General features: G+C 42.5%; 1 pseudogene; it reads left to right on the plus strand.

Moving 5' to 3' along the window:
* The window catches only part of LOC139547101 (sterile alpha motif domain-containing protein 9-like), a 29157-nt pseudogene extending 14166 nt beyond the window's left edge, over positions 1 to 14991 (plus strand).
* Positions 14992 to 15379: the final 388 nt, after the last annotated feature.

Below are 15379 nucleotides of genomic sequence, written 5' to 3' on the forward strand. Positions count from 1 at the left end.
AATGTGTCTTCTTGCATTGTTGAAAATACAGAATCTGCCTATCAAACGCAGAAAGGCCATAGTAGCCTACATATATGATCAAACCAAAATAACATCTACTAAAACCTGAGGCAAATAAAAGATACAGGGTTAATTTGGGAGTTACCTGAGATTCTCCATTCTCCAGACGTTCTGTCTGGAGAATGACGTTCTGTCTGGAGAATGACGTTCTGTCTGGAGAATGACGTTCTGTCTGGAGAATGACGTTCTGTCGGGAGAATGACGTTCTGTCTGGAGAATGACGTTCTGTCTGGAGAATTGGTCATATATTTATTATGGTACTTGCTTGGGGAAAATATCGAAAAATGTTCAGCCATACAGTAGCAAGACATTGAGTGTTGGCCTGATGTGAGAGTGTGGAGGGTAAGAATGGTCTGCAAATAAAGGTCTGAGCTTTCAGCATGAGTGAAATTTATCAGCATATATCAAGGTTGTACAGTACCAGTCAAAAGCTTGGATACACCTACTCATTCCAGGGTCTTTCTTTATTTTAACTATTTTATACATTGTATAATAATATTGAATACATCAAAACTATGAAATAACACATATGGAATCATGTAGTAACCAAAAAAGTGTTAAACATATCAAAATACATTTTATATTTGAGATTCTTCAAAGTAGCCACCCAGGTGTGTCTAAAATGTTGACTGGTACTGTATATTTACACTACCGTTGAAAAGTTTGGGGTCACTTAGAAATGTCCTTGTTTTTGAAAGAAAAACACATTTTTTGTCCATTAAAATAACATCAAATTGATTAGAAATGTTAATGTTGTAAATGACTATTGTAGCTAGAAACGGCTGATTTTTTATGGAATATCTACTTAGGCGTACAGAGGCCCATTATCAGCAACAATCACTCCTGTGTTCCAATGGCACGTTGTGTTAGCTAAGTTTATAATTTTAAAAGGCTAATTGATCATTAGAAAACACTTTTGCAATTATGTTAGCACAGCTGAAAACTGTTCTCAATAAAGAAGCAATAAAACTAGCCTTCTTTAGACTAGTTGAGTATCTGGTGCATCAGCATTTGTGGGTTCGATTACAGGCTCAAAATGGCCAGAAACAAAGCACTTTCGAGTGACGAGTTTCAGAAGATTCTTGTCCTGAGAAATGAAGGCCATTGCATGTGAGAAATTGCCAAGAAACTGAAGATCTCGTACAACGCTGTGTACTATTCCCTTCACAGAACAGCACAAACTGGCTCTAACCACAATAGAAAGAGGAGTGGGAGAACCCGGTGCACAACTGAGCAAGAGGACAAGTACATTAGAGACTCTAGTTTGAGAAACAGATGCCTCACAAGTCCTCATCTGGCAGCTTCATTAAATAGTACCCGCAAAACACCAGTCTCAACGTCAACAGTGAAGAGGCGACTCTGGAATGCTGGCCTCCTAGGCAGAGTTCCTCTGTCCAGTGTCTGTGTTCTTTTGCCCATCTTAATCTTTTCTTTTTATTGGACAGTCTGAGATATGGCTTTTTTTTTGCAACTCTGCCTAGAAGGCCAGCATCCCAGAGTCGCCTCTTCACTGTTGAAATTCAGACTACTGTTGTGCAGGTACTATTTAATGAAGCTGCTAGTTGAGGACTTGTGAGGCGTTTCTCAAACTAGACTCTTGTCCTCTTGCTCAGTTGTGCACCGGAGCCTCCCACTCCTCTTTCTATTCTGATTAGAGCCAGTTTGAGCTGTTCTGTGAAGGGATCTTGTTTAAGTTGACGAGCAACGAGATCTTCAGTTTCTTGGCAATTTCTCGAAACCACAAATGTTGATGCTCCAGATACATACAATCCAAGATGGTGTAGCAGTGCAGACATTGTTTGTCGTTCTCCCGTGTAACTTTTTTTTCTTTTCTTTTTTTTTCTTTTCTCGTCTTTGTATATATTTCAATCTCTTTTTCCATTTTTAAATTAAATATACCTTCCGGCAACCCGCCTCACCCAATGTGATACGGATCTGCTATTTTTAGACCTTATAGCCAGAACCTCCATCATGAGCTAGCCATCAGAAGCTAACCAGCTACTAGCTATTTAGTCATCGTTAGCCACTGCTAGAGGCCTTTACCTTTAGCACAGACATCAGCCGCTTTTAGCCTGTTTTTTTCCACTACAACACCGGATTCCTGCCGTAAGCCCTGGACCATTACTCCTGATCATTGCAGCTAGCTAGCTGCTACCGAGTGGCCCAGCCCCGAAGCTAGCCTTGAGCCAGGCCCATCTCCCAGCCTGCTCAGTGGACCCTATGATCACTCGGCTAAACAGCTGATGCCTCCCAGACTCTTCACTGACATGACTAGAATCCAGAACATCACCGGATTCTTGTCGTAAGCTCTGGACCTTTGCATCGGGTCATCGCAGCTAGCTAGCGGCTACCGAGTGGCTATAGTGGCTAACGCCCTTGTCCCAAAGCTAGCACCAGTTGCCTCGAGCCAGGCGCATCTCCCGGCTAGCAAACAAAATTTCTCCAGCTACAATACCTCTTTTGCCAACTGGCCTGGACCCTTTGTCGACACGGAGCCCCGCCGATCCATCACGACTGATCTGCCAACGTAATTCCATCCATTGTGCCCTCAACCAGCCTTTGCCGGACATCGGTGAAGATGCTTCTTCTAGCCCCGGCCTGCTAACTTTTTTTTTTTTTTTGAACGCCATGTCTCCCGCTTGCTAGCGTAGTAACGACTACCAAGCGGCTTCCCTGATTCATCTATTGCTGTTCACTGGACCCTATGATCACTTGGCTACATAGCTGATGCCTGCTGGACTGTTCATTAATCACGGTACTCCATTTGGTTTATTTGGTTTATCTGTCGGCCCCAGCCTCAAACACAGGCCATGTGTGTAGTTAACTGACCCTCTCTGCCCATTCATTGCCATTTTACCTGTTGTTGTTGTCGTAGCTGATTAGCTGTTGTTGTCTTACCCGTTGTTGTCTTAGCTAGCTCTCCCAATCAACACCTGTGATTGCGTTATGCCTCGCTTTATGTCTCTCTCTAATGTCAATATGCCTTGTATACTGTTGTTTAGGATAGTTATCGTTGTTTTAGTTTACTGTGGAGCCCCTAGTCCCACTCAACATGCCTCAGATACCTCTTTTGTCCCAACTCCCACACATGCGATGACCTCACCCAGCATAACTAGTGCATCCAGAGATGCAACCTCTCTTATCGTCACTCAATGCCTAGGTTTACCTCCACTGTACCCGCACCCTACCATACCCCTGTCTGTACATTATGCCCTGAATCTATCCTACTATTCCCAGAAATCTGCTCCTTTTATTCTCTGTCCCCAACGCACTAGACGACCAGTTTTGATAGCCTTTAGCCGTACCCTCATCCTACTCTTCCTCTGTTCCTTGGGTGATGTAGCGGTTAACCCAGGCCCTGTGTGTCCCCAGGCGCTCTCATTTGTTGACATATGTAACCGTAAAAGCCTTGGTTTCATGCATGTTAACATCAGAAGTTTGTTTTTCTCACTGCTTTAGCACACTCCGCCAACCCTGATGTCCTTGCCGTGCCTGAATCCTGTCTTAGGAAGGCCACCAAAAATTCTGAGATTTCCATCCCCAACTACAACATTTTCCATCAAGATAGAACTGCCAAAGGGGGAGGAGTTGCAATCTACTGCATAGATAGCCTGCAAAGTTCTGTCATACTTTCCAGGTCTATGCCCAGACAGTTCGAACTTCTAATTTTTAAAATGAATCTCTCCAGAAATAAGTCTCTCACTGTTGCCGCCTGTTATAGACCCCCCCTCAGCTCCTAGTTGTGCCCTGGACATCATATGTGAATTTATTGCCCCCCATCTATCTTCAGAGTTCGTTCTGTTAGGTGACCTAAACTGGGATATGCTTAACACCCTGGCAGTCTTACAATCTAAGCTTGATGCCCTCAATCTCACACAAATTATCAAGGAACCCACCAGGTACAATCCTAAATCCGTAAACATGGGCACCCTCATAGATATTATCCTGACCAACTTGCCCTCCAACCACACCTCTGTGGTTTTCAATTAGGATCTCAGCGATCACGGCCTCATTGCCTGCATCTGCTATGGGTCCGCGGTCAAACGACCACCCCTCATCACTGTCAAACGCTCCCTAAAACACTTCTGCGAGCAGGCCTTTCTAATTGACCTGGCCCGGGTATCCTGGATGGATATTGACCTCATCCCGTCAGTAGAGGATGCCTGGCTGTTCTTTAAAAGTAATTTCCTCACCATCTTAAATAAGCATGCCCCTTTCAAAAAATGTAGAACTAAGAACAGATATATCCCTTGGTTCACTCCAGACCTGACTGCCCTAGACCAGCACAAAAACATCCTGTGGCAGACTGCACTAGCATCGAATAGACCCCACGATATGCAACTTTTCAGGGAAGTCAGGAACCAATACACACAGTCAGTTAGGAAAGCAAAGGCTAGCTTTTTCAAACAGAAATTTGCATCCAGTAGCTCTAACTCCAAAAAGTTTTGAGACACTGTAAAGTCCATAGAGAATAAGAGCACCTCCTCCCAGCTGCCCACTGCCCTGAGGCTAGAAAACACTGTCACCACTGATAAATCCACGATAATCGAGAATTTCAATAAGCATTTCTCTACGGCTGGCCATGCTTTCCTCCTGGCTACCCCAACCCCGGCCAACTGCTCCGAAACCCCTGCAGCTACTTGCCCTGCAGCTACTTGCCCAAGCCTCCCCAGCTTCTCCTTCACCCAAATCCAGATAGATAGATCTTTCAGATGTTCTGAAAGAGCTGCAAAACCTGGACCCGTACAAATCAGCTGGGCTAGACAATCTGGACCCTCTCTTTCTAAAATTATCCGCTGCCGTTGTTGCAACCCCTATTACCAGTCTGTTCAATCTCTCTTTCGTATCTTCTGAGATTCCTAAAGATTGGAAAGCTGCCGCGGTCATCCCCCTCTTCAAAGGGAGTGACACTCTAGACCCAAACTGTTACAGACCTATATCCATCCTGCCCTGCCTTTCTAAAGTCTTCGAAAGCCAAGTTAACAAAAAGATCACCGACCATTTTCAATCCCACTGTACCTACTCCGCTGTGCAATCCGGTTTCCGAGCTGGTCTCGGGTGCACCTTAACCACGCTCAATGTACTAAACGATATCATAACAGCCATTGATAAAAGACAGTACTGTGCAGCCGTCTTCATCGACCTGGCCAAGGCTTTCGACTCTGTCAATCACCATATTCTTATCGGCAGACTCAACAGCCTTGGTTTCTCAAATGACTGCCTCGCCTGGTTCACCAACTACTTCTCAGATAGAGTTCAGTGTGTCAAATCGGAGGGCCTGTTGTCCGGACCTCTGGCAGTCTCTATGGGGGTACCACAGGTTTAAATTCTCAGGCCGACTCTTTTCTCTGTATATATAAACGATGTTGCTCTTGCTGCGGGTGATTCCTTGATCCACCTCTACACAGACGACATCATTCTGTATACATCTGGCCCTTCTTCGGACACTGTTAATTAATCTCCAAACGAGCTTCAATGCCATACAACACTCCTTCTGTGGCCTCCAACTTCTCTTAAACGCTAGTAAAACTAAATGCATGCTCATCAACCGATCGCTGCCCGCACCCACCCGCCCGACTAGCGTTACTACTCTGGACGGTTCTGACTTAGAATATGTGGACAACTACAAATACCTAGGTGTCTGGCTAGACTGGAACCTCTCCTTCCAGACTCATATTAAACATCTCCAATCCAAAATAAAATCTAGAAATGGCTTCCTGTTTCGCAACAAAGCCTCCTTCACTCACGCTGCCAAACATACCCTCGTAAAACTGACTATCCTACCGATCCTCAACTTCGCCGATGTCATTTACAAAATAGCCTCCAACACTCTACTCAGCAAACTGGATGCAGTCTATCACAGTGCCATCCGTTTTGTCACCGAAGCCCCATATACCACCCACCACTGCGACCTGTATGCTCTCGTCGGCTGGCCCTCGCTACATATTCGTCGCCAGACCCACTGGCTCCAGGTCATCTATAAGTCTCTGCTAGGTAAAGCTCCGCCTTATTCAGCTCATTGGTCACCATAATAACACCCACCCGTAGCACGCGCTCCAGCAGGTATATCTCACTGGTCATCCCCAAAGCCAACACTCGCCTTTGGCCGCCTTTCCTTCCAGTTCTCTGCTGCCAATGACTGGAACGAATTGCAAAAATCGCTGAAGTTGGAGACTTATATCTCCCTCACTAACTTTAAGCATCAGCTATCTGTTCAGCTTACCGATCGCTGCAGCTGTACACAGCCCATCTGTAAATAGCCCATCCAACTACCTACCTCATCCCCATATTGTTTTATTTACTTTTTTTGCTCTTCGGGCACCCCAGTATTTCTACTTGCACATTGTTACGTTCCCCAGTTTCTGTGTTGTAGCTTTTGTATTTGAGTGTGTTTCTGTGTTGTAGCTTTTGTATTTGAGTGTGTGTGTTTCAGGAGATAGACTCCTGTAACTCCCCAAGCAGCTGATTGGTCGACCCCAGGCTAATTGATGATTGGAGCTGACCCCGCCCCCTCGTCAAGAAGCAGCTGACTCTAATCACCATTGCCACCTGAAGATATAAAAGCCAGTGTTCTGTTCAGAAGAAAAGAGATGAGATCATGAGAAGAGATTAGAGGAAGATTGAATGTTTTGGAGAGAAAATTGTTAGAGAGAGAGAGATCATTGTAGGCTGAGGAATGCAGAGAGTTTGATTGTGAGAGAGATATTTGCTAAGAGAGGAGGCTGATGGCTTTGGGTTAATTTACTATGTTAGTTGTTGTTGGTAGCAGCTTTGCTATGTTCTGTGTTTGTTGTTCTTTAGTGGCCTGAGTTAGTTTACTCAGTTTTGTTGTAAAGTGTTTGTGAAATTGTTAATAATTATTCTGTTTCATTTGTTCCCAGGGGGGAAGGGGAAGGCACTTAGGGAGTGCTTAGGCAAGAGGCCCGCGGGCATACATATACCCGTAGTATATTCATTGTCTAGGCACACTAGGTAAGACCTGGGCGGACCACCCCCTGTATTTTGGTTTAGGGCACCAGGTGGTGTTAAGTTAGTTAAGTTAGGTTAGGTAAGTTAAGTGAGTAGGCAGGTTAGATAGGAGAGGGGAGCTTTGATATTTACTTTCTTTGCTTTGGTTCCGTCCAGCCCCTTTTCCCCATATGACCGTGTAGGAAATAAATCCTAGTAAACGGTAAATTCTACCTTTGTCGTCCTTTCTCCCACCTACAGTTCATACCTCTTGCACTTCACAGAGTTGGGTTGTAGCAGGGAGTTGCGTTCCCTCTTCTCAGAGGCGTGCGTAACACACATCATGTTCTGCACATCTATCACTCAAGTGTTTAATTTCTAAATTGTAATAATTTCGCCACTATGGCCTATATATTGCCTTACCTCCTTACGCCATTTGCACACACTGTATAGACTTTTTCTATAGTGTTATTGACTGTACGTTTGTTTATTCCATGTGTAACTCTGAGTTGTTGTTTGTGTCACACTGCTTTGCTTTATCTTGGCCAGGTCGCAGTTGTAAATGAGAACTTGTTCTCAACTAGCCTAACTGGTTAACCTTTTCTCAATACAGGGGGTGCTGTTTCCACTTTGGAAAATATCGTCTCCAAATTAAACTGCCTCATACTCAATTCTTGCTCGTACAATATGCATATTATTATTACTATTGGATAGAAAACAATCTCTAGTTTCCAAAACCGTTTGAATTATGTCTGTGGGTGAACCAGAACTCTTTCTACAGCGAAAATCATGACAGGACATGCGAAGCTCTGAAAAATAGTCTCTGATCTCGGATCAGTTAAGCTCTGTGTGCCCTATGGATCGAAATGAACTGCACCCGCCTTCCCCTGGATGTCAGTAACCAATGAGAAGTGGAATGGCGTCTCTACGTGTTTCTCAGAGTTTATAAAAGGCAATGGAGTGAGATGTCCCTTCTTTTGGACGCTCGCCAGGACGCAAGGGAGGACATCAGAATGGCATGCTCAAAAGCTCTCGTTATTGACCAAAGATCTATCCGTCTGTGATTTAATTCGATATAGGTGTTAGAAACATCATAACGAAGTTATTTGAAACCGATTTATATCAGTTTATGCGAGTATATTGCTATTTTTCGGAATTTCCTTAGTATTGCGTTTGAGGATTTGGACATGTGTGTGCCGTGTAGCTATCGTTAGCTGCTAGTTCCGAAGTTGAAGAGGTCGTTTTACAACAAAGCAACGATTCTTTTGGACAAAGGACACATTGCCCAAGATACTGATGGAAGCTCGTCCAAAAGTAAGAGTTATTTATGATTTTATTCCGTATTTATGTGGAAAAATGTAAACGCAGTTGTCGGCCATTTTTTGCGGCACTAGTCTGGCTGTAACTCACAATGTATGTCTAGTAACGTTAATTTTAAAAATCTAAATCAGCGGTTGCATTAATAACCAATGCATCTTTCATTAGCTGTCCAACCTGTATTTTTTTTGTCAATCTAATCGATAAATAATCGTAAACATAGGTGCCTTTCCAAGATGGCGCCGGCCAGAATGCATGCCATGTTTTGACAGATTACATTGCATAACCACGATTTGTGATGCTAAATATGCACATTTTCGAACAAACTCTATATGCATTGTGTAATATGATGTTACAGGACTGTCATCTGAAGAATTCTGAGAAGGTTAGTGAAAAAATTAATATATTTTGGTGGCGTTATCGCCCCTTTTGCCTTGATTCAATGCTGGGGTGATGTTAGCTCATGTGGTATGCTAATATAACGATATATTGTGTTTTCGCTGTAAAACACTTAGAAAATCTGAAATATTGTCTGGATTCACAAGATCTGTGTCTTTCAATTGCTGTAGGCTGTGTATTTTTCAGAAATGTTTTAGGATGAGTATTTTGGTAATTGACGTCGGTCTCTGTAATTATTCCGGCTGCTTCCAACGCTATTTCAGATTGCAGCTGCAATGTAGAACTGTGATTTATACCTGAAATATGCACATTTTTCAAAGAAAACATATGCTATACCATAAATATGTTATCAGACTGTCATCTTATGAAGTTGTTTCTTGGTTAGTGGCTATATATCTTTATTTAGTCGAATTAGGGATAGCTACTGATGGAGTAAAAAAAGTGGTGTCTTTTGCTAACGTGGTTAGCTAATAGATTTACATATTGTGTCTTCCCTGTAAAACATTTTAAAAATCAGAAATGATGGCTGGATTCACAAGATCTGTATCTTTCATCTGGTGTCTTGGACTTGTGATTTAATTATATTTAGATGCTTGTATTTACTTGTGACGCTATGCTAGGCTATGCTAGTCAGCTTTTTTACTGTGGGGGGTGCTCCCGGATCCGGGATGAGTACCAAGTAAAAGTTAAATAAAGGTGAAATAAAAAATAGAAATACTCAACTAGTCTAAAGAAGGCCAGTTTTATTGCTTCTTTAATCATAACAACAGTTTTCAGCTGTGCTAACATAACTGCAAAAGGGTTTTATAATCAATTAGCCTTTTAAAATGATAAACTTGGATTAGCTAACACACCGTGCCATTGGAACACAGGAGTGATGGTTGCTGATAATGGGCCTCTGTACGCCTATGTAGATATTCCTAAATAAATCTGCCGTTTTGTGGCGGCTGAATCAGAATTAGTTGGGTAACATAGATAAATAAGATGTTTTATTTATATAATATGCTTATGTGAGATACTTGTCATTAGAATGTATCCCTTTGGACTATACTGTTGGCAGGTGCACTTTTCCCTTCTCAGCTAGGGCTCAGTCACTTGGGGCCCAGAGAGGGGTGAGGTCAGAATGGAACATTGTCTTCATATGTGAATGTATCTGTTAAACCATGTGAAGGGATGGCGTGATTAAGGGGGAACCAATTATCTCTTGGCTCCACAATGTCTGTGCGCAAGTCACTCCCCTCAGTGAGCTTGTCCAGGAGTGGGGAGAAGAGGGGGTTTATTTGAGATAGGAGTATATAAGAGTTGACACTTGAATTTTGGTCATATTTTGGTACTATGAAGTACCAAGAACGAGATTAGAACCTCGTTTTAGAGACCAAACTGAGCGATAATTTATAGCTAATGCTATCTGGCTATGGGATACTCCTTTCTCAAGTTAAAGGCCCTTTGTGAAGAGTTCCTAAAGATCTGTGGTTCGTCATGTAAGTTGAGAGGGGTGTATCTTTGCTATAAAAGATCTGTTGCCATTATGTTGGGACTCTCAACAATTCATTATAGATAGTGAATTGTTGAAAGTCACAGGGCTATGGTGAAGCTCATATTATTAAAGATGAAGTTTAAGTATAACTCTGACTGGTGTGTGGTTTGTAACTCTCCTCATTTGGTAATACAAAAAATTGCCACGACAGTTTCCAGCTACAATAGTAATTTACAACATTAACAATGTCTACACTGTATTTCTGATGAATTTGATGTTATTTTAATGGAAAAAAAATGGGTATTCCTTTCAAAAACAAGGACATTTCTAAGTGACCCAAACTTTTGACCGGTAGTGTGTGTGTTATATATATATATATACACACACACACACTACCGGTCAAAAGTTTTAGAACACCTACTCATTCAAGGGTTTTTCTTTATTTTTACAATTTTTTTACATTGTAGAATAATAGTGAAGACATCACAACTATGAAATAACACATATGGAATCATGTAGTAACCAAAAAAAGTGTTAAACAAATCAAAATATATTTTATATTTAAGATTCTTCAAATAGCCACCCTTTGCCTTGATGACAACTTTGCACACTCTTGGCATTCTTTCAGCCAGCTTCACCTGGAATGCTTTTCCAACAGTCTTGAAGAAGTTCCCACATATGCTGAGCACTTGTTGGCTGCTTTTCCTTCTCTCTGCGGTCCGACTCATCCCAAACCATCTCAATTTGGTTGAGGTCGGGAGATTGTGGAGGCCAGGTCATCTGATGCAGCACTCCATCACTCTCCTTCTTGGTCAAATAGCCCTTACACAGCCTCGAAAGTGTTGGGTCATTGTCCTGTTGAAAAACAAATGCTAGTCCCACTAAGGCCAAACTAGATGGGATGGCATATTGCTGCAGAATTCTGTGGAAGCCATGCTGGTTAAGTGTGCCTTGAATTCAAAATAAATCACAGAAAGTGTCACCAGCAAAGCACCCCCACACCATAACACCTCCTCCTCCAAGCTTTATGGTGGGAAATACACATGTGGAGATCATCCGTTCACCCACACCGCGTCTCACAAAGACACAGCGGTTGGAACAAAAAATCTCCAATTTGGACTCCAGACCAAAGGACAAATTTACACCGGTCTAATGTCCATTGCTCGTGTTTCTTGGCCCAAGCAAGTCTCTTCTTCTATTTGGTGTCCTTAGTAATGCTTTCTTTGCAGCAATTCGATCATGAAGGCCTGATTCACAGTCTCCTCTGAACAGTTGATGTTGAGATGTGTCTGTTACTTGAACTCTGAAGCATTTATTTGGGCTGCAATTTCTTAGGCTGGTAACTCTAATGAACTTATCCTATGCAGCAGAGGTAACTCTGGGTCTTCCTTTCCTGTGGCGGTCCTCATGAGGGCCAGTTTCATCATAGCGCTTGATGGTTTTTGCGACTGCACGTGAAGACACTTTCAAAGTTCTTGAAATGTTCTGTATTGACTGATCTTCATGTCTTAAAGTAATGATGGACTGTCTTTTCCTTTGCTGATTTGAGCTGTTCTTGCCATAATATGGTATTTTAACAAATAGGGCTATCTTCTATATAGCCCACCTACCTTGTCACAACAAAACTGATTGGCTCAAACGCATTAAGAAGGAAAGAAATTCCACAAATTAACTTTTAAGGCATTCCAGGTGACTACCACATGAAGCTGGTTGAGAGAATGCCAAGAGTGTGCGAAGCTTTCATCAAGGCAAAGGGTGGCAATTTGAAGAATCTCAAATATGAAACATACTTTGATTTGTTTAACACTGTTAATGTTACTACATGATTCCATATGTGTTATTTAATAGTTTTGATGTCTTCACTTTTATTCTACAATGTAGAAAATAGTAAAAATAAAGAAAAACCCTTGAATGAGTAGGTGTTCCAATTTTTGTTGACTGGTAGTGTATATATAAACTCACTTTGCAATCATCAATTTGTATAATATCCCCACAATATGCTGTCTTCTCAGAAACACCAGAGACCACATATGTATTATGTGAATCTGACAATTTTTTAAAGCTTTTTCATGCTTGCTTTGTGTAGTATACACATCTGTTATGTTTGGCTTGTGAGGAGAGCTGAATATGCGCTAAAACACCAACAAATGTTGAGTAAACCTGCTCAATTGTGAATGATTTTGTTGTTAACATCTATATGGCTTATGAATTTCAATCAAATCAGCCTATTTTTTTCAGAATGAAGAGGAAGGCAAACCAACTGACCTGACAGATGAGATTAAGAATTGTAATAAACATCACGTGAAACAATGGGCTCTCAACGAGGCTTGTGTGGACGGTGAATTTGCAGATATCTTGCTTCAGCAGAACATTAACGGGCCCAGTCTTTTACTTTTAGAAAAATCTGATTTACTAGAGGTGGGTGTCACACTGGGGCAAGCAAAGTTGATCATTCACAAGCGGGATGAACATTTGAAATTTAAGAAAGAGCAGTTGAGTAGCTCAACAACTAATCAGTCTGGGAGACCATGCAAGCCGTACCCTTTTCATCGACACCATGATGCCTGCAGATACAAGGTGAACAGCGTTCTTGATGTCACAGAATCAGGTGCATCAGACTATATCGAACCCTGTCATGAATATAAAGGATACATCCATATGTCAGAGGCAGCTGTGGAGAGCAAAATGAACAAGTTCACTGATGAGGTTATTCGATTTGCAGCAGCCTGCATGAATAGCCGCACTAATGGCACCATACATTTTGGAGTTGGTGACAAGCCAGACTTTGTTCATGGACAAGTTTTGGGAGTTAGCGTCCTGGACAAAGAGGCTCAATGCTCTGCCACAAGCCATTGAGGGTCATTTTGAATATAAACATATCCAGACAGCCAAGATCTGCATCAAACCACCTCGATTTGTTGAGGTTCTCAATCCTGATATGACATCATCAGAGAAGTATGTGATAGAAGTGGACATCGTGCCAGACTTTGTGATCTGTCAAGAGAACATCTATCACGTTTCCAGCTTGGATACAAGGACATCAAAGAGGAAATCCAAAAGCAAAGAAACAGAGAAAAAGGAGAAGAAACTCTTCTTCATTCGTGATCACAGCAGCAGCAGGGATCTCCTTGCACAAACCACTTCTGCCAAGCCAAAGGAAGAATACAGTAGGTTTGTCGACAATGTGTCATAGCTGTCACAGCTAAGAAAACAAGCGGAGGAAAATCGCCTTAGTGTGGTTAAAAGTAGTGTCCAGGGCTCCAGACTAAGTGAAATGATAACAGGTGGATCCCAATCCTTAGACAAGTCCCACTTCGAGAGGTATTTGATAGTGACCAACAAATCACATTTAGTTCAATTGGAATCCCTGGGATATATTCCTGAACTGAACCCAACTGCTGATTTGGACTTTGACCCTGAGTCGACAAAACATGGATTGATGAAGTACTTTGAAGACCAGAGTACAATAAATGTCCACTTGCCAGTACAATATAAAATCACAGAGGCTGTCGAGGACATTGCTAGCAAGCTAAAACTGACTCGAAACACCAGCTGGATCCTCTGCAATGGGGGTATTGAAAGAGAGATACCCTCAGATGTAGATGACTGGTTAATAGAGAAAGGAGTCTGTACGAAATGTGATTTCATTCCTGTGCCGGAAAGATGTGCTACCACACGAGATTCCTGGTTATTTTTATATTGCTGTCTACTGTGAGTGAGAAAATGGACCCTCTACTTGAGACCTTCAGCACATTCTGGCAGGAGCTCAGAGGAACAGAGCAAATACTTTGCATCTGTGAAAATGAAGAAGGATTCACTTGCTGGAGGGACCTGATTGAAGCCAGCTATGGATTAGACATTAAAGCAAGATCAATATATGAGCTCAGTTTTGCTGACGTTAATGGCACCGTCCTCAGCCTGTGGTCAGACAACCGGAAATCCAGCCGTTTCCTACCCTGTGGAGGAGGCAGCAAAGTGATGTTAAAAAAGAAAGAAGAGGACAGCCTGTACATCCTGAATATTCTGTGTGTGAATCAGTGTGAGGGAGGAAATGAAGACAAGGCTCGCATACAGGAGAAGTTCTACAAAGGAGGAAAGGTGTTATGGTGGAACTTCTATTTCTCTGAGCAGCCAGGATCCATGTCATTCATCAAACGGGACAAGTTCGACTACATCATGAACACTGTCCTACCAGCTTTGAGCTCTTTGAGAAACGCTTGTGTGTCCTTCAAACTTTTGCATGTCCCAGGATGTGGTGGAACTACACTAGCCATGCATATATTATGGGCACTGAAAGACAAGTTCCGTTGTGCTGTTCGAGGGACAGAACTGCTGATCCTGCTGTTGTTGCCGAGCAGGTGGTCAAGCTACTGATGTATGAGACAACAGAACAATCGGCCCGGATTCCTGTGTTGCTCATGCTAGATGACTTTGAGGAGATGGATGACGCATATGATTTGCAGCAGCTCATTGAGAAGGAATGTGTCAAGAAGGACATTGGATCTAGGTCCCCGCAGGTCATTCTACTCAATTGCATGAGGGCTGAGTCTTCGGAGAAGACTGAATCAACTGAAGACACTGTGTTCATTGGCAATAACCTCTCTGAAATGGAGCAGAAGCAGTTTGAGAAAAAACTAGAGGAGATTGAGAAGACCTATAAGAATGCAGACACATTCTACGCTTTCATGATCATGAAGAACAACTTTTCACCTGAGTATATACAGGGTGTGGCTCGCAACACCCTAAAGAGCTTCAACATAAATCACAAACATGCACAACTCATTGCCTAGAAGGCCAGCATCCCGATGTCAACAGTGAAGAGGCGACTCCGAGACTGGTGTTTTGCGGGTACTATTTAATGAAGCTGCCAGTTGAGGACTTGTGAGGCGTCTATGTTCACCGACTCGTTATCACAGGGCTCTCTCCCCCCGACGCTAACCCAAGCCTCCATCTCACTTATACTTAAGAAAGAATAAGATCCTGCGGAATGTGGTGGATATTGGCCCATTTCACTTTTGATGTCGGTTGGAACCCTGCCTTCAGGATCTCATTTCTGATGATCAAACGGGTTTCATAAAAGGGCGACAACTGTTTTCCAATGTATGAGGGCTTTTGAATATTATACTCTCTCCTATCTCCCCAGACCCAAAAAAGTGTTGTTTCCCTTGATGTGGAGAA

Source organism: Salvelinus alpinus, chromosome 20, assembly GCF_045679555.1.
Source record: "Salvelinus alpinus chromosome 20, SLU_Salpinus.1, whole genome shotgun sequence".
Lineage (NCBI taxonomy): Eukaryota > Metazoa > Chordata > Actinopteri > Salmoniformes > Salmonidae > Salvelinus > Salvelinus alpinus.